The 26,383-nt window shown below is 43.8% G+C and overlaps 1 protein-coding gene across 1 annotated transcript in view; it reads right to left on the reverse strand.

Moving 5' to 3' along the window:
• Positions 1 to 1,286: 1,286 nt before the first annotated feature.
• Positions 1,287 to 26,383, reverse strand: part of LOC143961680 (E3 ubiquitin-protein ligase TRIM39-like) — a 32,452-nt gene continuing 7,355 nt past the window's right edge. The window contains exon 2 of the mRNA XM_077470999.1: positions 1,287 to 1,299. The gene's annotated coding sequence lies outside the window, so the exon portion shown is untranslated. The remainder of the gene's footprint in view (positions 1,300 to 26,383) is intronic.

The raw sequence follows: 26,383 nt of genomic DNA on the forward strand, positions 1-26,383 counted from the left end.
AAATGTCATACAAGTAATAAGAAAAGTGACATAAAAGATCAGATTATAAATCTGTAAATATTCCACAAAAATGAATAAAACAACCAAAAGTCATTATAGATTATCATTCAGCATTTTATATTCGGGTAAAATGAAAATAAACACAACAAGAAATTCCCCGGCTGTGACTTCCATTACACCTGTACTGAGGGGAATATGGAGGGGCCATTGCTGGACGTCTTCTGAAAATGCTATTCTCCTGGCTGTCTGGGTTCTCAGTATTTGGGGACACTGACCTGGAACAATCATGCCGATCAGGAAATCAGAGTTAAGTCAGAACTCCGAGTCTGAATACTTGTTCCGGGTTACTGACATAGAAAGTACAGAAGCCATTGGATCAGAATGGCAGCCAGGGAACTAGTATTCTTTAGAAGTAGTTATCAGTGGCGGCCACCATACTTCCTCCATACAGATTCCTAGAATACAATTGTGTAGGATGCAGACAGGTTAGTGTGTGATGATATATTAGCAGTATGTGTCTCCTTTTTATGTCCTCTACATCCTGGGGAAGGTGAGAGCTCTATGCTGCTCTGTACACACACACCCCGGGTTATACCGATCCTCTTCCTCAGCCCCTCCCCCAACCCTTCACTCCTCCCCCTCCCCCGATCTCCACGAGTCCCCCCAGTACAGACGGAGCTCATCACCCACCAACATCTACCAGACCTCACTTCTGTCCTTCCCAGTCCGCCCCCACGTGGTATCATGTGACCTCTCCTAGATGTAGAGGTGACCACATCCTATCCCATCACAATGACCGCACTGCATTCTCTGTACTGATGGATCATCTCCACCCTCTGTGTCTGATCATGGCTGCACATAGCGCCACCATGAGGAGGAGGGGCAGAACATCGGGGAAAGAGAAATTGCTGATATAATATGGGAACTTCCTGTTTGGAAAAGTAGAACTAAAGACAAAAAACTTTTTGTTCATTTTGGAGAGAGTAAGGAAGGGTTATAACCTCTGTTAGTAATTTATTACCATCTGTTTTCCATTGGGGAGACTTCCCTTCACTTCCTATCCAATAACCAAAACAGGAAGTGACAGGAAATCCCTCCAAAGTAATGGAGATCCCTGGTTGTCACCAGAACTAGTGTCCCCATTGGAGTATTTCCCCCCCATTCCAGTTCTGGTAACAACTGGGAATTTGGGATTTTTCTTTCACTTTGGGTGATAACATTCACCAGGACAGATAGAGAGGTGGGCTCTCTCTAAATGGGACAGAGACAGCAATAAAAACCTGACAGGGGCTCTATTCCCTCTCCACGTTAGATAGGTATATTGATCACATCCCCCTCACTAGGGATGCACCAATGCCGTTTTTTATCGGTGAGTACCGATACTTTCGGTCAAGTACTCGCTGATAACAAGAACCGATCATTTGTGGTGAGTGTTACATCTATGGAAAATGAATGGGAGCAAATCGCACTGCTAAGAATTTGAAGTGGAATGCGGTGCGATTTCTATCCAAATCACATGATGTTCCCCCACCACTCCTGTGTGAAGCCGAGCTTGTCATAGTGATTTCAGCCTGGAGTCACACAGGAGCAGTGCGGCAAACTCCATGCGATTCACACAGGAATCACACCACATTATTGCAGTGCGATTTGCACTCATTCATTTTGTATGGACGCAAATTGCACCACAAAGTGTTGTTACTGGTGAATCCCCACCCCTCGCTATAATTAGAGATATTCCAGCCAATCACAGTGATCTGAGAGGGAGGGATGGAGAAATCTCATAGAAATATATTTACCATAGAAAACCCTGCGGGACTAATAACATATAATAGGTGCTCTATCCCTCTAATACTATGAAACTAAGTAAGTATAAAAAATGACAATCATCATAGTAAGAATAAAAATGGAAAACAATCACATCAGATCTCAGAGCAAGAAATAAGTGCAAATCCCATTAAGTATGAAGTCATATGAATGGAAGTTCATTAGTGAAGACAAAACAATTGTTTATCCAAATAATGTGATGTGCCAAAATCCCTCCACTCCAGTGCCAACCTCATTGTATTACACCCACCGAGTGCTCAGGACTCCTTCCCCTCCCCCCACATATCTTTATACAACCTCCCCATACACCTATCCCAGCATGGAGGGGCTCAGTGAAGGTGGTGGTGAAGGTGTGGAGATGTCGGATCGGGTCACACAGATCATAAAAGGAGATCCATCCGACCTCATAATCCAGATATATCCTGACTCTGTTACTGGAGAGATTGGAGGGTAAGAGGATCTCTTTACTGTCATGTATCACCTTATACTCATTACCATTCTTGTACAAACCCCAGGACTTCTTATTATTTCCAATCAGTGACTGCCCTCCTCTCCTGTCTATACTGGGGTAACACATCCCGACTATCCATCCATCTGATCCCCCGACATCCACTTCCCAGTAATGTCTCCCTGAGGAGAAACTCCGACTGCTCAACACCTGAGGATAACGCTGAAATCTCTCTGGTGTTTCTGGGCGATTCTGTTTTCTATCTGACAAGGATACAGTTTTCCTGTCATCTGATATATGGAGAATATTATGAGCTGTATTTACATCCAGTAATATGTCTGCAGCTCCCTGTATATAGGAGGATACATTTACCTCTGTTATTATATCAGATAATGTGTGTAATGTGTGTGATATCCCATCCACATCCAGACCCCCTCCATCATGGAGGAGTCCCTCATGTCTCTCTCGCTCCTCATTATCTCCATCCTCAGTATCACACAAGTCACCTGTGTCTGATTCCTGTAAGACAGTCAGTGGATCCGTCACGTTACACATCTCCTCAATGTGACGCAACTTCCTGGACAGCTCCTCCTTCTTTATTTCCAGATCCCGGATGGAGATGGAGATCCGCTCTGCCCTCCCGGAGATTTCCCTCAGGACTCTCTTCTCCAGGTCTTCCAGACGTCTCCTGAGATCTCTAAACAGGACAGTGACTCTCTCGGTGTCACCAGCTGCTTCTTCTTCTACTTTCCTCCTGTGTTCCTGCAGACTCTGGACTCTTTCCTCCGTCTCCTCTCTCTTTGTCAGAAGTTTCTGCAGAACATTCCTCAGAGTCTCCTTCTTCTTCTCAGAAGCCTCATCCAGTGACTCCATCTCATGTCCTTTATGTCCTCCAATCACACACAACATACAGGCACAGGAATTATCCTCAGTGCAGTAATACTCCATGATCTTCTTATGGACGGAGCATTTCCTGCTCTCCATGGACAAGGTGGGGTCACATAAGACGTGTTCCGGGGACTTTTTGTGGACTCTCAGATGTTTATCACACAAAGAAACCTCACAGTGCAGACAGGATCTAACAGCAGGTACAGGAGAGTCCACACAGTAAGTACAGAAGACCCCGGACTCCTCCTGATGTGGCTGAGAAGACAGGAAATTCCCCACTATGTTACGTAGTGTTATGTTCCTCTGCAGTGCAGGCCGATCCGGAAACTTCTCTCTACATTCAGGACAGGAATAGTCTCCAGACCCCTCCTGTGTATCCAGCACACGATCAATACAGACCCGGCAGAAGTTGTGTCCACATCTCAGGTTTACAGGATCTCTATAAATGTTCAGACAGACGGAACATTCCAACTCAGCTCTTAGATCAGAAGACGCCATCGCTGACAGCAGACGAGGAAATGAAATGAAGTTCTCTGACACCGGAGAAGAATGCAGTTGGGAGGGTCACTTCCTCCTACACAGGGCGAGGCTGGGCTGTGACTTGTACTTTATTCATAGGATTCGTTATATGGAGGGACACCAATATTGGAAGAATCTCCTCCATAATGTGCCGGTCTCGGGAAAATATAGGTGACTCTGGTGATAATTAGGACCGGTGTCAACAAACATTTGTTCACAACTGATTTTCTCCCCATACAAGTGAATAGGAATGCAAAAACAGATTACAACTGTCACAGGTTAAAGCAATAAAACTGCTACTAAGCTGTTCCTTGTAGTCCTACAGACCAGCAAGTAAGCCGATATGTTACTTGTAGTTCCACAGTCATAACATGCAAAGCTGTTTTGTTTATTGCAGTTCCAGAAACAGGCGCTCTGTTCTGACCTTGTCCCTGCACAGGACTGAGTACTATAGACGTCGGCCGGCCTCACCTGCTGAATAATATAATCACATCACAGCTAGTCCCTGCTAAGCTTGGCTACCCGTCATCCTAACAATGGTGTGTAAAGTGAGTGTAGAGTTGCCACCTCATCCCTTTAACCACTTCAAACCCGGAAGATTTTACCCCCCTTTCTGACCAGAGCACTTTTTGCGATTCGGCACTGCGTCGCTTTAACTGACAATTGCGCGGTCGTGCGACGTGGCTCCCACACAAACCTGATGTCCTTTTTTTCCCCACAAATAGAGATTTCTTTTGGTGGTATTTGACAGGTAAGTGATTCTGCCGCAGTATATTTGCGTGAGGCGGTCAGGAAGCGATTAAAGGAATGATAAATGTGAATCTCAATGAGAGCGACTTTTAGTTGCTGCACTCGGAATGTTCTAATGAGGAAAATGGGAGGATCTGCATCCCTTTAATAGTAATTAATCCTTTGGGAATATCCAGGGCCGGCCCGAGACATTGTGCTGCCTGGGACTAAGAATGAAATGCTGCCCCCCCAAAAAAAGAAAATTACACCCACCAAAAGCCCCCCCACATTCATTATTTTATATCATGATAACTAAAGAGGACCTGTCATGGCTCTATACATGTATATAGGAGTATAAAGAGGACCTGTCAGGGCTCTATACATGTATATAGGAGTATAAAGAGGACCTGCCATGGCTCTATACATGTATATAGGAGTATAAAGAGGACCTGTCAGGGCTCTATACATGTATATAGGAGTATAAAGAGGACCTGTCAGGGCTCTATACATGTATATAAGAGTATAAAAGGACCTGCCATGGCTCTATACATGTATATAGGAGTATAAAGAGGACCTGTCAGGGCTCTATACATGTATATAGGAGTATAGAGAGGACCTGTCAGGGCTCTATACATGTATATAGGAGTATAAAGAGGACCTGTCAGGGCTCTATACATGTATATAGGAGTATAGAGAGGACCTGTCAGGGCTCTATACATGTATATAGGAGTATAAAGAGGACCTGTCATCACTCTATACACGTATATAGGAGTGTAAAATGACCTGTCAGGGCTCTATACATGTATATAGGTGTATAAAGAGGACCTGTCAATGCTATATACATGTATATAGGAGTATAAAGAGGACCTGCCAGGGCTCTATACATGTATATAGGAGAATAAAGAGGACCTGTCAGTTCTGTATATATGTATATAGGAGTATAAAAGGACCTGTGCGTGGCCGGCTGCTGCGATGTCCGCCCACCACCCGCAATCGCTCCACCGAGAACCAGAATGGGGATCTGTCAATATAAACAGACAGATCCCCATTCTGACAGGGGAGGAAAGACAGATCTGCTGTTCCTAGTGATTTAGAACAGCGATCTCTCTCCTTCTCCAGTCAGTCCTATCATCCACAGTTAGAAACACCCCCTACAGAACACATTTAACCCCTTGATCACCCCCTAGTGTTAACCCCTTCCCTACCAGTGATATATACACAGTAATCAGTGCATTTTTATAGTACAGATCACTGTATAAATGTCCATAGTCCCAAAAATGTGTCAAAACTGTCCAATCTGTCCACTACAATGTCGCAGTCCCGCAAAAAAAAAAAAATCACGGATCGCCGCCATTACTAGTAAAAAAAATAAAATCCCCCCTGCTCTTTGCGATCGTGATAGAGCCACTGGCAGCACTAATAGGAGATAGCATGCAAATTCATGGATTCCAATACGGGGCCATCCATGAGAAAATCATGTTGTACGCAGACAACATGCGCTTTTCTTGGTGGACCCCAGTCACTCACTTCCAGAGGTAATGTCCATAATAGAATAATTTGGTGGATACTCAGGCTTGACCATAAAATGATCTAACTCAGCTATGATGATGTTAGATGAAGAAGGGGATGTCGCAATCCCAGACTCCTGCCCAGTACCAGTAGGGAATAGTTTTATGTATTGGATCAGTTGAGGAGGGGAGTTGGAGAATTGGCTACCGAAGGCATGGGAAAGTTGATGGTATCGAAAAAAATAGGACCTTGGTACATTAAAGTCAGAATGCAATTTGGAAAGCGGAACTAGGGATTGGCTAGCAACAATCTGTGAAATAGTTTTATTATTAAATTTGGTCCAGGCGTGGGGCTCAGGTAATTTGTAGATGTGCTCTAGGGTTGGATTCCGCCAGAGGGGGGCACTGGGTGAGATTGCCTGTTTAGGGTATTTGACGGTTTTTAGACCTATCCCCCATGCACGCAGTGTGGTTCACATGGAGGGTGTCAGTGTATAGGGGGCCCGGGGGCACCTAAAAAGTAAAAATTTGAGCACCTCAAGGGATCCCAGCACTGCCGTCTCAATCTGGGTAGTTAGATTGGTGGTGTCCGGATTGAGCCACCAGGCAGCCGTAACCAGCTGGGTGGCTATATAATACTCCGGACATGCCAAGCCCCCCTGAGATTGTGGGCGTATCAGTGTGATCCAGCTGTATATGGGGGACTGGGATCCCCACAGAAAAGAGGCAAGGAGGCGATGTAGACGTGTGAAAAAAGATTTAGGTATGCACTGTGTAGAGTGATGAAATAAGTACGTGAACTTAGGTAACATTTTTATTTTAAACAAATGTATTCATCCCATCAATGAAAGCGGTAGTGATTCCCATGCCTTCAGACGTTGCCGAGCCTCCTGAACTACCGGAGAGGTTCAGGGGTAGGTATTCAGAGGCCTGCCTGGAGACCACCACCCTCAGGTATTTAAAGAACTCGACCCATTGGAGGGGAATATTAGGAGGAGCTGTGACACGGACTGCTGGGTCTATGGGGAACAAAAGAGATTTGGTCCAGTTGACTCTGAGGCCCGTGACAGAGGAAAAGGAGTTGAAGATCTGTAGGGCTCCCTCAAGCTATGGACCTGCATCATTGAGGAAGAGCAGGATGTCGTCCGTGTAGAGGGCAACCCTCTCCTCCAACCAGCCAATCCGTAGCCCCTTAACACAAGGGGAGGTGCGGAGGGCCTCTGCCAGCGGTTCAATTGTAATGGCAAATATGGCCGGGGAGAGAGGGCAGCCCTGACGCGTATCTCTGGACAAACAGAAAGATTGTGACAGGCCCCCCCAGCTTAATGGCGGAGGTGGGGTCACGGTAAAGGACCTTAATCCACTCTATGAAGACCAGGGGAAATCCCATTCATCGGAGGGTCTCCCAGAGAAAAGGCCACTCGACCTTGTCAAAGGCCTTTTCAATGTCGAGAGAGGCCACCACCCTAGATCCCACATTAAGATTCTGCATGTGTATGTTAGTAAACAGGTGTCTCAAGTTTACGTCTGTTGCTCTATTGGCCATGAAACCAGTTTGGTCAGTCTTGATGACAGAGGGGAGTAGGGACTGCAGTCTCATGGTTAATTATTTGGTGAGGATCTTGAAATCCGTGTTAGGTAGGCTGGTAGGAGGCACAGGATGTGGGGTCTTTGGGAGCTTTGTGGATGAGAATGACGTGGGCATGGCCCATGGAACCCAGAAGGGCACCATCTGCCAAACAATGAGTGAAAAGTTGAGCTAATTTAGGGGCCAGTAGGTCCCCATGAGTCTTGTAGAACTCGATGGGGAGCACGTCCGGCCCTGGAGACCTCCCAGTAGGGAAGGACCCCATCGCTTTCAGTACCTCCTCCAGGGTAATCGGCCTCACTAGGGATTCTCTCTCTTCATCCGAGAGCCATCCAAGTGCCAAGGGGTCCAGCCAGGGTGCAAAGTCCCATGACTGGAAATCCGATGGTAGTACTGAGGTATAGAGGGATGTGTAGTATTTGCGGAATGCGTCTAGTACGTCTGGCAAGGAAGACCCCGATTCTCCCAAAGGGGACACCACACTGGGGATCACCGTCAAGGGTTTGTCATGCTATGCCAACATCGCCAGGAGCCGTTCGTTCTGGTCACCCTGCTCAAAGAACCGTTGCCTATTCCAATAAAGGTCTAGTCTAGTTACTTCGGTGAGGTGGAGGTGTAGCTTGTGTTTTGCTGCATTGAGGGAGTCATAATTTGTATTCGAGGGGTCGGCAGCATAGATGTCCGACTGGAATTGCACGGTGGCCTGGAAGTCAGTAGTGACAGCAGCCTGCTCCCTCCGGATCCCAGCAATAGCAGAGATGTATTGGCCTCTGGTGAAAGCCTTGGAGGCATACCAGGTCACAGTTGTGGAGGAGGACCCTGTGTTAAGCTCCCAAAATTCTGCCAAACGTGGTGGAATGGTATTTGCTAGGTCTCCATGGGAGATCCAATGGGTCCCCAGGTGCCAAAGGGAGGAGGAACAAGAGGACTTAGAGCGAATGTTAAGGAGTAGGGGGCAGTGGTCTGAGAGTCCGCTGGGCAAATAGGAAGCGTCCAATATATCTGTCAGCATAGACGGGTTGGCAAAGGCAAGATCTATATGGGAGGAGGTTTTGTGCGTGTTAGAGAAACAGTAATATGCTGCCCTAGTCGTGTGTTAGAAGTTTTTGAGGTAATTAATATCTTAAAAGATAAAAGTTTCTGAAAATATATGTAAGTTATATGTTCACTGGTAAGTGATGGTTTTCTGAAGGTCACACAACAGCAGATCGTATAGATAGGAGTGGTTTTGTTGAGTAGGTATTTCTATTTTTGAGTTACTATGTCAGAACAATGGGTGGAGTTATGCTACTTATCTATAGACTGAACCATATTGGGTATATATGCAAATGTGGGTGTTATTAGGATATGCTGACATAACATCTTGAAACAGTATAAGAATGGACTAGGGTTATAGAGAAGGGGGGATCGGTGGGAAGAGAATGGATTCTACACTTTGGAGAATGTAGATCAGATAACCCTTTCCTCCTTCTGAAGCTATCACCATGCCATATGTTACCAGATGTCAATCTTGTCTTTGCTTGTCTTTCTGAACAATAAACGGACTATTGGATGGATGAAGGATTCTTCAATTTCTACTCTTGAAAGTACGTTTGAAATGCCTTGGATGAAAAATACATATATCCACTACACACCCTTTGGAGAAGGGTTACTGATTCACATATAACACAAAGAGTTTGCTATTCATTAAGAAACGCCCCTGTGAGTGAGTATGTAGAGTTTCCATTACACTACATTTACATTACATTTTACATTACTCTATACTCATATTTAACATTGTCGTGCCAGCCACAATGATCAATTTTCCCTACTGCTTGAAAAAGGGGGAATGTGCACACAAATTTGTCAAGTTTTGGGAACAAATGATCAAAGAAGGAGGCGTTTGCGTCAGATGCGTACAACGGTCCAGAAAAGGAGGGTGAGTTTTTTTCTCTTTGTTTTCTCACCTCTCTGTACACAGAATTAAAAAAAAAAAAAGATACAGCCTACGAAGTTGATTGACAAGGCCAGTTGGACGGTATACTTCAAGTTATTTTTGGAAAATCCAGGACTTTGTGAAGACGTAATTTAGTTACGTTCGTGAAGATATCTGCCAAGGTTAGTTCCTAAGAAGGTGAGAGAGTCTCACATAAGAAAATATTGGGTTGTTACCCGAGAAGAAAAAAGTGTTGAAATAGGAACAAAGACTTCACGTTATTTGAAAAAGTCACCATTGTAGGTACAAAGGCAAATGTACACTTTGGGTGAGCTAATATGGAAGTCGGATTTTGATGTTTGAAGATGGAAGGTCCAAGCACAAAGGCAAAGAATAGATCAACAGGCAAGACACTACAGCACACTACAGCACATAATTCAAGAAACAAGGCAAGACACTACAGCACAAGGCAAAGAGCAAAGGCAAAGAGCTACAAGAAAAGAACGGAAAAAGAAAGATAAAGCAACGAACAACAAAGTTAAAGGGACATTATTCATCTCTTGTTTTATTTTAAGTACACACAGGACTATCATACTAACAAGGGGTGAGTGTGTTTGTTTATATAAAGAGGGTAATATGGCAATGGTTAACATCTCTAGGCTCAGAAGTAAGTCTCAGTATGATCGGGAAATTGATATATTTCATATGTATGGAATATAGGAATACATGCAGTAGTAAGGTAATTAATTAATTTATGCCAGAGTGTAAAGATGTTCATTAAGAAGAAAATTAAGTGTAATGCTGCATGTATATTTTTATGTATTAAGCCCTGAACAAAGTTTTCAGAGAAAAATATTGATTAAGATTGTGGAAAGAACTGTATGAAATGGAGATAATGGAAAAAAACATGATGTTTAGTGTTTTACAAAAATTCTACAGATTTGGTTGCAGGATATAATAAGTTAAGGATTGAGCAAATTTTACAAACTTGGATTTAGTTATTAAATTAAAAGTAGTAAATTGTTCTAATTTACTTAAGGTTACCCAGAGAAAATATTAAAATATGAAAGTTTTTGTTCAATCTAAAAAATTAAAAAAAAAATAACTATTGTTAAAAGTTTTTGTAAATGAGTATTTCTGGTAAAAGTAAGGACTTTGGTTTGCGGGAGAAGTTTTCTCAGGGAAATGGTCAATCGCAGGTCATTGGGCAGGATCCAATCTGTGAGTTTCACGAGATTGTCTTCTAAACAATTTTTTGTCATTATTATAATCAGGAAAGTCATATAACATGGTGTACATGATTTTTCGTAGATGTACAAACAAAATATGTTTAAAAAGTGTTAAAAAGGTTAAACATTTTAAAAACGAGAAACAAGATTGTTACCGAATTGTACAGTGTAGGGTGTACAAAGCATGGTAGCCAAGACTGTCAGTAACAGATCATTCTCTGAAGAGTATGTGACATGTGAGGAGTGTATTACCAACAGAGAGATGCAGATCAAGTTACAGACTGGTCAGTCATGCCATGACATTTTTCACTTTCAGGCCAGGTTCACACTGCTGCGATGCGGGAACGCCGCGAATCTGCGGCGTTTTCCCGCATCGCATTACTCCCGCCGGCAGTTCACACTGCCCTATGCGAATGGCTGGGAGTGTCAATGATATGTTAATGACACCCCCAGATCCGATCGCATATCGCAGTGCGATCTGCCGACTTGCACAGGAATCGGATCGCAGGGTGTGAACCCCCATGCGATCCGATTCTGTTGCGGACCAAAAAAAGGGTCCTGTGCGAGTTTGCTGCGGGAGCGTTGCGAATTCAGCCATACTATCTGTATGGCTGAACTCGCACCGCTACGGAGATCCGACGTGATTTGCACTGCAGTGCGGTGCGAATTACGTCCGGATCTCCCGTTCGCAGCAGTGTGAACCCGGCCTAATGGTTCACAGCACAATACATTTTTGTGTTAAATTTTACAGATACTTAGAAGAGGGTTCACTGATGAGGAAAATATATATTTAAAAGGTATCATTACTTACTAAAAGTAATTGTTTTGAAAAATAAGATTTTTTAGGCCTTAATAACTTTTTTTGAGAGTTCATTGAGATTTTTGCAGACAAAGTATCTGTCTGAGTAAATTTTAATGAATTATATAGGCTTACTGTAGGGCAAATATACTTTTAATAACAAAAGATAACTTATATACAAACATTTGAAGATCTGAAGAAAGCCCTTATAAATTTAGTATTTTTGGCAAATATAGAAATCTCTCTCAGTCATTTTACATTTAAGTGTATGTGGATGATGAGAAGATTGCATTGGTATTTATAAATAAATGTGTTAGGAATGCATTGTCCAATGCTACAGATCTGAGACATTGTGGGTTTAGCACCATTTGTTTTGAAAAACATCTTATGTTACACTAAAGGTGTTATTTCAAGGAAAACAGGAGGTATCAATACACACAGCTTTGTCTAATGGCAATTGGATGTTAAAAAGATCAGTTGTAGTGTGAGGGATAGAGCCACAGTCGTGTAAATTAATCATGAGAATGTCACTTTTTCAACTTTTAGTGGACGCATTGAAAGCTGAATTTGGTTTTGCAGTCAGTGACAGAGCAGTTGTGGTTCATTCAATCATACTGTATGAGGGGAATGCTGGGTTCTGAAAAGAAATGTCAACATGATCAAATTTCTTTCAGAAACAGAATATTTAGGAAAGCTCAACCTAAATTAAGGTTCTTTTACAAAATTAAAATAAATTGTCAGTGTAGAGAAAAAAACAGTAATCTGGCAAGTTTATTCTTTTAGAAGATTTAATTTAGTCACAGGATAAAGAGGGGGACTATGAGTTAGAATCAGTACAGACTGATAAAGGAGAACATTTATTGTAAAAATAATTGGATTCCAATAGTAATGGATAGAGTTATTTTTAAATGAAAATCTTTATTTTTGCATATCCAGGTACCTGATTGATTGATTTTTTGTTTTAGCTTATAAAAATTCTGAACTACTCATTTTAGAACACTTTGTCATCAAACTTCTGAAAATTGTTTTATTTGTTTATAGAATTATCTAAAGTGAAAGAGGCCTAACCTGATACTACAAAGTATTGAGGGATTTGGCAAATCCATATAGATTGATTATATTCGTTTTTTCACTTGTTACAGGAGGATTATAAGGATATTGTTTTTTTAGTAAATGTTTCTTTTTGATAAATTAATTGAGGTAATTCTAGAAAAAATAATATTTTTTATAAAAGCTAAGTTGTTGTGAACTTATGTCATATTCCATTGGGGTTGGTTTTCAAACCATGGAATCAGTTAAAGAGGAGGGCCAGTTAAAAAAAAAAAAAAAAGTCAGCAGCTGCAAACACTGCAGCTGCTGACTTAATAAAATCACTTACCTGTCCAGGGCGCCCGCGATGTCGGCCGCCCGAGGCCGAGCCGTCCCTCGGCTCTCGGGTCCCGGCGCCGCCATTCCCTGTAAGGGAAACAGGCAGCGGAGCCTTACGGCTTCACTGCCCGTTTCCTACTGCGCATGCGCGAGTCCCGCAGCTACTGCGCATGCGCGAGTCCCGCAGCGCTTTCTGAATGGGACGCGCTGTGTTCTGGAACACACAGTTCCCAGAACACAGCGCGACCCATTACCCAGAAGACGCCGCGACGAAGACAGAAGACAGAAGATCTCCGCGGAGGAGGAAGAGGAAGATTAGGAGAAAGTGCCTAGCAACAGGCATTTCTGGTAAGTAAAAAAAAAATAATTTTTTTCATTTTATTTTTTTTAGATTTTTTTGTGATTATTAACATTTTTTGGTTTTCAGGGTGGCCCTCCACTTTAATGATTTAACATTTTATAGGACAGGTAGTGAAGGACATGTATGCTATTTTAGGTTTAGTAAAGTTTTTGTTTATCATCTTAAGTACTCAGGTATTGTAGAACGTATGAATAGTATTGGTTAAGATGATAAAGGTAAATATTGGGTGACTTATTTACCTGCTATAGTTTAAAAACTTTATTATTTTCTAAACATAGGGTTTGTTAACTTTTTGAGTTAATGACAGTCTTTTGAGATTAGCATACTTAGTTTTTTTATATTATCTGTTGTATAGAAAGTAATGTGGATGCAAATTTTGCAAACAACAAGAATAGGTATTTCAGAAGTTTGTTCACAAAACATGGCTAGGCCTTTGCTAAATTTAAATAAAGTTGATGTCTTGAATGAGATTTTTACTTCTAATGAGTATGTTTAGGAATGTATTCCAGTAGCTAAAGTTATGGTTAATAATTCTAGATCTGAAGGTACCAAGGATGTCAACAGAGATGTCAACTGGGATATAAATTGGGAAGATTATTTTGTTATTTTTATAGTACATTGGGATTATAGTTTTTTGTTTCAAAAGTATTGGTAAAAATAAAAATAATTGGTAAAAATAAGAATAAAATGGGTAAACACAGAAAGGATTATCATTCTAAAATGGTTTACATTGATTAATGAAAATTATTTAGGAAAACATAATTTTTAAAAGAATTTGATACTTGTTTTCATTTTCTTTTATAGATATATCTTTCGTTTCCAAATTTAAAGAAAAAGATTTTATTTTATTTTTTTATTTAGTTTTTTAAAATTCTTCCATGACAATGCAATCAAGCACAACTAAATTTCTATTTGTTAATATTTCTTGTTTTTTCAAAAATTATTATTTTTTGATTATGTTATCAAGGACTATCATTTTTTTGGTGAACTTTCATCAAAAGCGACATATTGATCGTTCGATCATTATGTGAGGGGGAGTTAGGATGTGCTTTTCATAAGAATTTTTTTTAACAAATTATCTGAATAATGAGGATAGTAATAAGATAATGAAAAAGACAAAAAGGTATAATTAGAGCATATGAAGAAAAGGATTTCAATGTGTCTAAACAAAGTTATTGTTGAATTTAAATAATTTTGGAATGTTTAAAAAAAAAAAATAGAAAAAGTTGCTTGCTGGTCATGGATAGATGGATAAATCGAAAAATAAATAGAATGATAGATAGAATATATAAAATATGACAATCAACTAATGGGAACGTTTTTATGTATTTTGTTTCAAATCTATATTAGGGTTAGAATGAAACGATTTTATAAATTGATTAAGGAAAAAATGAAAAAAGGTGAAAAAATTATGACAAGTATTTTTAGTCGGAAAATGACTTCTGGTTTATCTGATCCAGTGATTAGCTATGGTACATCTGGAGCAATTGATTCAAAATGCATATGAAAGGGCCTTAAATGAAGTGTGAGTGATTTAGGTAATATTTAAGTTGTGTGAATGTTATTTTGGAACCAGTTGTTCTCTATGTTCAGAGTTTATGACTAAAGGTCAGTAGGTCAGTGGTTTCACAGATAAGAAAACACATAGAGAATGTGTCATATAATGGAACAATATACTTGAAAAGAAGATCATTTTTAAAGTAAGATCATAGATTATCCATAAAATATTTATATGATATGGTTAAAGTTATAAGAGTTTCACAAGAAGTTAAATACATTTATAAAGTTGAAAGAAGAAAATATTTAATATTACATGATTTAGATGGAGAATTAATTAAAATTAAATATAATAGTTTATACTTTCTCAATGGAATGAAATATTTAAATATTTTTCATAGAAACATCTCAGAATTTTTGAAAATGTTTATGTACAATATCTGACTCACTAAAATGTATTAATGAGTATTGTATTAATGTTTATTGTATTGTTTGTATTGGAAAAAAGAGAATCAGAGACATTTATTATTTAAGATGAATGCACGTATATTTGTTGAATATCGTGCATTGAGGGGGAATATGTTAGAAGTTTTTGAGGTAATTAATATCTTAAAAGATAAAAGTTTCTGAAAATATATGTAAGTTATATGTTCAGTGGTAAGTGATGGTTTTCTGAAGGTCACACAACAGCAGATCGTATAGATAGGAGTGGTTTTGTTGAGTAGGTATTTCTATTTTTGAGTTACTATGTCAGGACAATGGGTGGAGTTATGCTACTTATCTATAGACTGAACCATATTGGGTATATATGCAAATTTGGGTGTTATTAGGATATGCTGACATAACATCTTGAAACAGTATAAGAATGGACTAGGGTTATAGAGAAGGGGGGATCGGTGGGTAGAGAAAGGATTCTACACTTTGGAGAATGTAGATCAGATAACCCTTTCCTCCTTCTGAAGCTATCACCATGCCATATGTTACCAGATGTCAATCTTGTCTTTGCTTGTCTTTCTGAACAATAAACGGACTATTGGATGGACGAAGGATTCTTCAATTTCTACTCCTGAAAGTACGTTTGAAATGCCTTGGATGAAAAATACATATATCCGCTACACACCCTTTGGAGAAGGGTTACTGATTCACATATAACACAAAGAGTTTGCTATTCATTAAGAAATGCCCCTGTGAGTGAGTATGTAGAGTTTCCATTACACTACATTTACATTACATTTTACATTACTCTATACTCATATTTAACATCGTGGCATGTTCCATCTCGATGAAGACATTTTTTATTTTATTTTATTTGGATATTTATTACAGCAAAAAGTAAAAAAAATATTGTTTTTTAAAATTGTCACTATTTTTTTGGTTATATCGCAAAAAATAAAAAAACGCAGAAGTGATAAAATACCACCAAAAGAAAGCTCTATTTGGGGGAAAAAGGGATGTGTACAGCTTCGTCCGACCGCGCAATTGTAAGTTAAAACGACGCAGTGCCGTATCGCAAAAAATGGCCTGGTCATTAAGGGGGTAAATCCTTCTGGTCTGTAAGTGGCCTATCAGGGCTGGACAAGGCAAGTCCCTCTCAGGCTCTGTCCAATACAACTTGTGATGTGTGTTTGTACTTAGATTTGATTGGGACAGACAATGCTGCTATGGGGAACTCACTGATTGCAAAATGGACAGGGGGGGGCGTCAATTAGGGTTGCCACCTTTTCTTCAAGTTAAACCCGAACACTTTAGTGGTGCGGAGCAATATATATATATATATATATATATATTTTTATAAACTATACATATAATTTTGCTATGAAATAACATTTCTAATCATATGAATTTAATAACAAGAGTCCCCCTTTACATCTGAGTCCACAGAGTTCCCCTTTTACATCTGAACTCGCAGAGTTAATTTTCACTGTATGGGGGGACTCTGCATACTCTGATGTAAAGGAGAACTCTGGTGACCCCAACATAAGGCATGCTCTGGGAACCCTGATTTAAGGAGGGGGAACACTGAGAACTCTGATGTTAGGGAGAACACCGTGGCCTCTGGTGTATAGAGGAAGTCTGATGTAAGGGATGCTCTGAGAACCCTGATTTACCTTTAGTGTACTCACTCAGAGGCAGGAGAGACGTCAGTCACAGAGAGGGATGGATGGTGAACTCACAGAACCTCTCATTCGGATGTATCTGAAGCTGTTGGACTTCAAATTTCCAGCCCCCTCTTTTCTTGTCTGCAGCCCCAAGGATTGGAGTGTGCGCAGACACAGAGGGGTAGGGGCAGGAGGAAGAGGGGCAGATTGAGCCCTCTCTCCTCTCCTATCTGTTTGTGTGTTTGGGGGGGAGGGGTTGTTAGTGCTGGCTTTGGGCAGTGTGAAAGAAAGTGGCAGACACTCTCAGCTTAGACAACTGCAGCCAGCAACCCTGCTGGGAAGCCATAGTCCAATCTGATTAATGTGTCCGGGTTTCAGGCAATCTGAAACCCGGACACATGATTCCAAACCCGAACTGTCCGGGTGAATCCTGGACAGGTGGCAACCCTAGGGTCAATGCCGACTTCCGAGCCTCCAGAAAATGGACACAGTGACAGGCTGCAACACCTCAGACAGCGGCAGGTGCTGTGCAGGTGGACTGTGGACAGCTCAGCTCATCTGCATAGGCAGCTCACAGGCAGCTCTCTTCAGACGTGCTCCCTTCCCTCGGGCTATGAGCCAAACTGAAGACGATGGAAGAGGTGGGTGGAGCTAATTTACTAGGCATGGAGGCCGAGCGCTCTGAATACTGGGGTGGCCACGCAGGGGCGGATCCAGAGTCTAGTCTCGGGAGGGGTAGTGCCAGGAAATACTTTTTTTGCAGGTAATTTATCGGGGCAATAGCTGGCGTTAGCACTTCAGTCATCAGGACACCATGATTGTTATGGTGTCAGGATGATTGAAGTGCAACTCATCATAATAATCAGTGGGCGCCCTGAGCTTGTCACCTGCCACCGTCACCGGCCACCTGATGCGGATTTTCACTTGCCACGTCACCTGCCACACATTGCAGATTGTCACTTGCCTGCTAAGGTGCGGATTGTCACTTGCTGTGTCCCAGAGTGAAGTCAGGAAGTAGAGAGATGATGTCATCTGTCTGCACAGTGAGAGCGGAACTGCAGTGATGCAGGGTGGGCGGTTAGAGATGATGTCATCTCTCTGGTCCCCCACCTGCCGGCCCACTGATTGGCCAGCCCACCCACTCACCTGCCAACTGTCCTGTTTGCTGGCTCACCCTCTGGCCGGCCCACCCGCTCACTCCCCGAGCCGCCCGCCAGCTCACTCACCCTCTGAGCCACCCACCCGTTCACACAACCGCGTGCTCACTCACCACCCGGCCCACGGCTGGCGCCTCTCTTCAAGTGCCGCCTGGGGCAATGGTCCCACTGGGTCCCATGGTGGGGCCGGCCCTGGGAGTATCCCACCAAAAATAAAAGTTTTGTTGCAGAGGATGCCTAAAACCTGACTTGCAGACTTCTGGGAAAATGAGAGAGTCGATCACACCAGCAGGAAATGATTTTTGGGGAAATTCTGTCTGTACACTCGCTGTGCACACAAGGCCTCCACATTGTTATATTGCATTGAATTTTACAGAAAATTCCGGAGATGCAGATTGAAATGGAAAGGTCATTTTTAACCCCTTCCCTGCCTGGCCTATAGCAGACTGACGGCCGGGAGGGGCTTTACCATTCTGACTGGATGTCATATGACGTCCTTCACAGCGTGCCGCTTGTGCGTCCCCAGAGACACTTACCGGTGGATCCTGGTAAAGAGCCGATGTTGTAAGCCTTTGTACCATGTGATCAGCCGCGTCCAATCACAGCTGATGAAATGTAAAGAAATGCAGGTGATTTGTCAATTCCTTTCCTCAGCGCTGTCAGTGTCTGAGGAAAGGAAAGACAATGATTGGCTGTCCAGTTACAGGGGACATTTACACTGATAATCAGGGCACTGATCATCATTGCATTCTATCAGTGCAGAATCCTCAGTGCACATCAGTGATGATGAAAAATTACTCTTATGCAAAATTCTAAAAAACAAGAGAAAACGAAGAAAACTTTTTTCTTTTTCAAAAATTTCAGGTTTTTTTTTTTCATTTTGTGGTGATTAACCGCTTGCTTACTGGGCACTTGAACCCCCCTTCTGCACAGACCAATTTCACCTTTCAACGCACTTTGAATGACAATTGCGCGGTCATACAACGCTGTACTTATATGACATTTTTATCATTTATTTCACACAAATAGAGATTTCTTTTGATGGTATTTAATCACAGCTGGGATTTTTATTTTTTGCTAAACAAATAAATGTAGCGGGGACATAATTGTGTATTAATGTAGTTATGTTTAGATCAATGTTCAATCTGTGGACATTGCGATGGCTCAGTGTTTAGAGCCATCTACTGACACAATCTGGTAATGCACAGATATGCTGGTTTTAGAACACAAAAGACTTTCATAGGTAGTGATGTTTGTGTTGATAAGAGGTTTGACCTTTTGTTACCCAGGAGTCTGTGTGACCTACCCATGAACACTCTGATAGGCAGTGCATGCTGGGTAGGGGATAAAAGGAGCTGCAGCGGCCATATTTAGTCTCTTGGGACCACTTTGCCTGCCTGTGCGGAACCGTGTGGAAGGTTCTCGGACACATTGGCAGACAGTCACTGCGGAGTGCAAACCGGACCATTTGCGAGGTGACTTAACGGAGCCTGAGAGCTGGTGATCGGATCGACGAGGTTCGGAGACGCTTGTCAGAGTAGCGGAGGACCGGATCCAGTCAGCGTCCAGAGGACCGGATCCAGTCAGCGTCCGGAGGACCGGATCCAGACAGAGCATCTGGCCCAGTCTAAGTGGGAGCAAGCTGCATTCATCAAACCAAAGCCATCACCCCGAACTCTGATCCAGTTGGTGAGCGAGTTACGGCCCACCGGTTAATACTATTGCACGCAGTTAGACTTACTCTCAGGCCTCGCTGGAACCTGTTGTTTTACGGAAGCGTAACTGAGGAACTGACATTTAGTAGGCTTGGGGCCCAGTTCACTTTAGCGCCCAAGTGTGATTGCAAGTTCTTGGAGTTATACCTGGAGTATTCTGAGTTAACTTTCTCCACTTACCCCTTTGGTTTACAATTACCTGAGGAACCATTTAAGCTAGCGAAGAAAGAAGATACAAGAGGAAATACTTTAAGTGAGGCCTCACATAGACTTTAACCACCTCAGTACAGTGCACTTACACCCCCTTCCTGACCAGACCAATTTTCAGCTTTCAGCGCTCTCACAGTTTGAATGACAATTACTCAGTCATCCAACACTGTATCCATATGAAACTTGCGTCCTTTTTTCCACACAAATAGAGCTTTCTTTTAGTGGTATTTAATCACTAGTGGGTTTTTTATTTTTTGTGCTATAAATAAAATAAAACGTAAATTTTGTGAAAAAAATGTCTTTTTCTTAGTTTCTGTCATAAATTATTGCTAATTAGTAATTTTTCTTCATAAATTTTGGCCAAAATTTATACTGCTACATATCTTTGGTAAAAATAACCCACATTAGTATATATTATTTGGTCTTCGTGAAAGTTATAGAGTCTACAAACTATGGTGCCAATCACTGAAAATTCATCACTTCTGATCAGGCCTTCAGTACATCAGGTGTACCTCATTTCTTGAGACACTAACAAGTCAGGAAAGTACAAATACCCCCCAAATGACCCCTTTTTACAAAGTAGACATCCCAAGGTATTAAGTAAGTAGCATGGTGAGTTTTTTTAAGTTGTCATTTTTTCCCACAATTCTTTGCAAAATGAAGATTTTTTTTTTTTTTTTTTTTACTAAATTGTCATATTATCAGGTTATTTCTCACACACAGCATATGCATACAACAAATTACACCCCAAAATACATTCCGCTACTCTTCCCGAGTACGGTGATACCACATGTGTGAGACTTTTACACAGCCTGGCCACATACAGAGGCCCAACATTGATGTAGTACCTTCAGACGTTCTACGAGCAAAAATGACGCATCTCATTTCTCAACCATGTATTACACTTTTGAAGTCCCTGGAGTACCAGGACAATGGAATTTCCCATAAAATGACCCCATTTTGGAAAGCAAACACCCCAACGTATAATCTGTGAGGCATAATGAGTCTTTTGAATGGTTAATTTTTTTCCAGAAGTTTTTGGAATATGTGGAAAAAAATTAAAACGCATTTTTTTTTACACAAAATTGTCAATTTATAAGATATTTCTAACACATAGCATGTATATAGCAAAAATTACATCCCAAAATACATTCTGCTACTCTTCCTGAGTACGGCGATACCACATGTGTGAGACTTTTACACAGCCTGGCCACATACAGAGCACCAACATTGATGTAGTACCTTCAGACGTTCTACGAGCAAAAATGACGCATCTCGTTTCTCAACCACCTATTATACTTTTGAAGGCCCTGGAGTACCAGGACAATGGAATTTCCCATAAAATGACCCTATTTTGGAAAGCAAACACCCCAACGTATAATCTGTGAGGCATAATGAGTCTTTTGAATGGTTATTTATTTTCCAGAAGTTTTTGGAATATGTGGAAAAAAATTAAAACGCATTTTTTTTTTACACAAAATTGTCAATTTATAAGATATTTCTAACACATAACATGTATATAGCAAAAATTACACCCCAAAATACATTCTGCTACTCCTCCCGAGTATGGCAATACCACATGTGTGTGACTTTTACACAGCCTGGCCACATAGAGAGGCCGAACATTGAAGTAGTACGTTCAGGCGTTCTAGGAGCATAAATGACACATCTCATTTCATTCCTACCCATCACACTTTTGAAGGTCCTGGACCACCAGGACAGTGCAATTACCCACAAAATGACCCCATTTTGGAAAGCAAACACCCCAACGTATATTCTATGAGACATGGGCTGCAAATAGGTACTCGGGTACTCTGATGGGCTGGAGATAGCTACTCGGGTACTCTGATGGCCTGGTGACAGGTACTCGGGTACTCTGATGGCCTGGTGACAGGTACTCGGGTACTCTGATGGCCTGGTGACAGGTACTCGGGTACTCTGATGGCCTGGTGACAGGTACTCGGGTACTCTGATGGCCTGGTGACAGGTACTCGGGTACTCTGATGGCCTGGTGACAGGTACTCGGGTACTCTGATGGCCTGGTGACAGGTACTCGGGTACTCTGATGGCCTGGTGACAGGTACTCGGGTACTCTGATGGCCTGGTGACAGGTACTCGAGTACTCCGATGGTCTGGTGACAGGTACTCGGGTACTCTGATGGCCTGGTGATAGGTACTCGGGTACTCTGATGGCCTGGTGACAGGTACTCGGGTACTCTGATGGCCTGGTGACAGGTACTCGGGTACTCTGATGGCCTGGTGACAAGTACTCAGGTACTCTGATGGCCTGGTGACAAGTACTCAGGTACTCTGATGGCCTGGTGACAAGTACTCTGATGGTTTGGTGACTGGTATTTGGGTACTCTGAAGGGCGGTGACAGGTACTCATATGGACTGTGACAGGTACTCGGGTACTCAGATGAACTGTGACAGGTACTCGGGTACTCAGATGGACTGTGACAGGTACTCGGGTACTCAGATGGACTGTGACAGGTACTCGGGTACTCAGATGGACTGTGACAGGTACTCGGGTACTCAGATGGACTGTGACAGGTACTCGGGTACTCAGATGGACTGGAACAGGTACTCGGGTACTCAGATGGGCTGTGACAGGTACTCGGGACTCTAATGGACTGTGACAGGTACTCGGTACTCTAATGGACTGTGACAGGTACTCGGTACTCTAATGGACTGTGACAGGTACTCGGGTACCCTGATGGACTGTGACAGGTACTCGGGTACTCAGATGGGCTGTGACAGGTACTCGGGTACCCTGATGGACTGTGACAGGTACTCGGGTACTCTGATGGACTGTGACAGGTACTCGGGTACTCTAATGGACTGTGACAGGTACTCGGGTACCCTGATGGGCCGTGACAGGTACTCGGGTACCCTGATGTGCCGTGACGGGTACTCGGGTACCCTGATGTGCCGTGGCGGGTACTCGGGTACCCTGATGTGCCGTGGCGGGTACTCGGGTACCCTGATGTGCCGTGACGGGTACTCGGGTACCCTGATGTGCAGTGACGGGTACTCGGGTACTCTGATGGGCCGGGACGGGTACTCGGGTACTCTGATGGGCCGGGACAGGTACTCGGGTACTCTGATGGGCCGGGACAGGTACTCGGGTACTCTGATGGGCCGGGACAGGTACTCGGGTACCCTGATGTGCCGGGACAGGTACTCGGGTACCCTGATGTGCCCTGACAGGTACTCGGGTACCCTGATGTGCCGTGACAGGTACTCGGGTACTCTGATGTGCCGTGACAGGTACTCGGGTACTCTGATGTGCCGTGACAGGTACTCGGGTACTCTGATGGGCCGTGACAGGTACTCGGGTACTCTGATGGGCCGTGACAGGTACTCGGGTACTCTGATGGGCCGTGACAGGTACTCGGGTACTCTGATGGGCCGTGACAGGTACTCGGGTACTCTGATGGGCTGTGACAGGTACTCGGGTACTCTGATGGGCTGTGACAGGTACTCGGGTACTCTGATGGGCTGTGACAGGTACTCAAATACTCTGATGGGCTGTGACAGGTACTCTGATGGACTGTGATTGACAGGTACTATGAGGGGGTGGTGACAGGTCCTCTTTATTGGGGGGGGGGGAATCAGTATGTTTGGTGTACACTGTGGGCGGTAACGAGATGTTACCGCAATCTCCTCCTCACACACGATCGGTGTGTGAGGAGGAGAACCCGGTAACATCCCGTTACCGCGGTTTGTTTACATTTGAGTGATCGGCTGTGATACTTTCACAGCCGATCACGTGGGTAAACAGCCGGCCAATGGCTGTTTACCAGCGTCGGTGACGAGCAGTGTTCCCGGGGAACACGCCGCCACCGACGTGCACGCGCAGCGCGCTCGCGATCACGCGCATGCGCCGTGCACGTTCGGGGTGTTACCATCTGTGATCGGCCGTGACTTCATCACGGCCGATCACGTGGTAAACAGCCATAACGAATGGCTGTTCACCCCCTTCGGTGGCGAGCGGTGTCTCCGTGACACGCCGCCACCGAAGAAACAGGGATGCGCGCGCACGATCGCGCGCATTCCCTGCTTAAACGGGAGGCCGTCATATGACGGCCTCCCGCCACAATAGGAGCGCCGCCTGGCCGTCATTTGACGGCCAGCGGTCAAGAACTGGTTAAAGAGGGATTCCGCCCAAAAAAAATATTAAAAGCCAGCAGCTATAAATACTACAGCTGCTGACTTTTAATAAATGGAAACTCACCTGTCCCGGGTTCCAGCGATGCCGAGGCCGATCGACCGCTCGGCCCTCGGCTGCTGCCGCCGCCATTCGAGGTGAGGGAATCAGGAAGTAAAGCGAATTGGCTTCACTTCCCGGTTCCCTACTGCGCATGCGCGAGCCGCGCCGCGCAATATGAATGGTCCGCGCTGTCACTGGGACCCCTGTGTGTCCCAGCAGACAGCGCGGCAGGGCAGGATATGGCGTAGACTCCCGTGGGAGTCTATGCCCGGAAGTGGGTGAAAATACCTGTCTTTGACAGGTATCTCCACCCCCCCTCCTCCCTGAAAGGTGTCAATTGTGACACCGGAGGGGGGGAGGGATCCGATGAGCGGAGGTTCCACTTTAGGGTGGAATCCCGCTTTAAGTAAGGGAAGCTCCCAGGTCTAGATAATAACATACTTGCATCTCGCTTATTGTATCTGACTGTTGATTTATTCTGTACTGACATTCTACGTTGGGACAACCGTGCAATCCATGTAACCACTTATTTGTTATACTTTCAGTAAAAGTATTTCTGGTGAAGAGTACAAGTGGTGGCCTATTGTCTTTCCCCACCAGGTGGAGCCAGAGGATCCTGAGGGATCGATACAGGTACCTTATACTGTTTATATTGTACTGTATTGTTATTATTGCACCACAGCTGTGCCAAGGGGACAGAGTTACACAGAAGGGGGGTTTCTCAGAAGAGTGCAGGCCCAACTCAAATTAGCAGCTCCTTTGGGGGTCAGTGCTACATAAAAAAAAAAAAAACATTTAGAAAAAAAATCATGTTTCATAGTTTGTTATAACATTTTGCAAACAGGTCATTTTTCTCCTTCATTGATATGCGCTGATGAGGCTGTACTGATGGGTACTGATAGGCACAGTTGAGGCGGTACTGCTGGGCACTGATAAGATGGCACTGATGGGTACTGGTAGGTGACACTGATGGGCACTGGTAGGTGACGCTGATGTGCAGCACTGTTGATGAGGCACTGATAGGTGGCACTGTGGGCACCGATGGATGGCGCTGGTGGACACTGGTAGGCGACACTGTTGTGTACTGTTGGTGGCACTGGCGGGACTGCTGTCCCTCTCATGGCCCCCCAGTGATTGGCTTTTCTTTTTCTCCTCACTCTGTCAGCGGGAGGAGAAAAAATAGCAGATTACCGGCTCTGTTTACATCACATGATCAGCTGTCATTGGCTGACAGCTGATCACGTGGTAAGGGGTTGGGATCGACCCCTTACTCCGATCTGTGATCAGCCAAGCCTTATAGACATGAAAATCCTGCAGGGCATGTGCAGGCTGCTCAGGCACGGGACTGCAGTCTGCAGACCCAACAACTTCTTCATATTTTCAAATAGAAACCTCTTGTATGGGGGGTATAATTAGAGGAGTGGCAGTGCATCCATTAGGGGCGGCCGGGCACTGCCCCCTCTGTGTAGAATGGATATCCATGGCCACTGTAGCCGCCCCCTATTCAGGTATCCGACCCCTTTTCGGACGCCGGGCACCTGAATTCCAGTGGCGGGGGTGTTTTATAGAAGCACCAGATTAGAGCCATAGGCTTCAATAAAGGTGGGCTGTGAGCGCAGAGCATTGCACTCGCAGTCCCCCCAGGTGTGTTAGAAAGGGGAACGAATATTCCTATTCTAATGCCGCGTACACACGAGAGGGATTAAGTCTGACAGACTTCCAACGGAGTTCCGCCGGAGCTCCGCCGGAGTTCCGACAGAGTTCTGGCGGAGTTTTCGACCGAACGGACTTGGCCACACACCATCACACCAAACTCAGACGGAGTCGAACGTGATGATGTACGACTGGATTCGACACAGGAAGTTCATAGACAGTAGCCAATAGCTGCCCTAGCGTCAGTTTTAGTCCGTCGGAGTAGCACACACACGATCGAATTTTTCGAAGGGACCGGGTCCGGCGGAGTTCTGTCGGGAAAATTTGAAGCATGCTTCATTTCTAAAGTCCGTCAGACTTTAGCAAAGCTAAAGTCCGTTGCAGCCCACACACGATCGAATAGTCTGACGGACTCAGTCCGTCAGACTTTAGATGTCGAAAAGTCCGCTCGTGTGTACGGGGCTTTACACTGAACCGCCTCTCAGCCAATCAGGAGGCGCGGGCCTAATACCCCTCACCTGATTGGCTGAAGGTACAGGCGTTCCGATTGGACGCCTAACAGAATGGAATGGAAGAAGAGAGTGAGAAAAATGGAAGACACAGGAGCCACCACCTGACCTGCTGCTCATCCGACCATCCCACAGCTCACCACCTGACCCGCTG

Source organism: Lithobates pipiens, unplaced genomic scaffold (assembly GCF_037356315.1).
Source record: "Lithobates pipiens isolate NorthernLeopardFrog02 unplaced genomic scaffold, aLitPip1_a1.2 Scaffold_8, whole genome shotgun sequence".
NCBI classification, from domain to species: domain Eukaryota; kingdom Metazoa; phylum Chordata; class Amphibia; order Anura; family Ranidae; genus Lithobates; species Lithobates pipiens.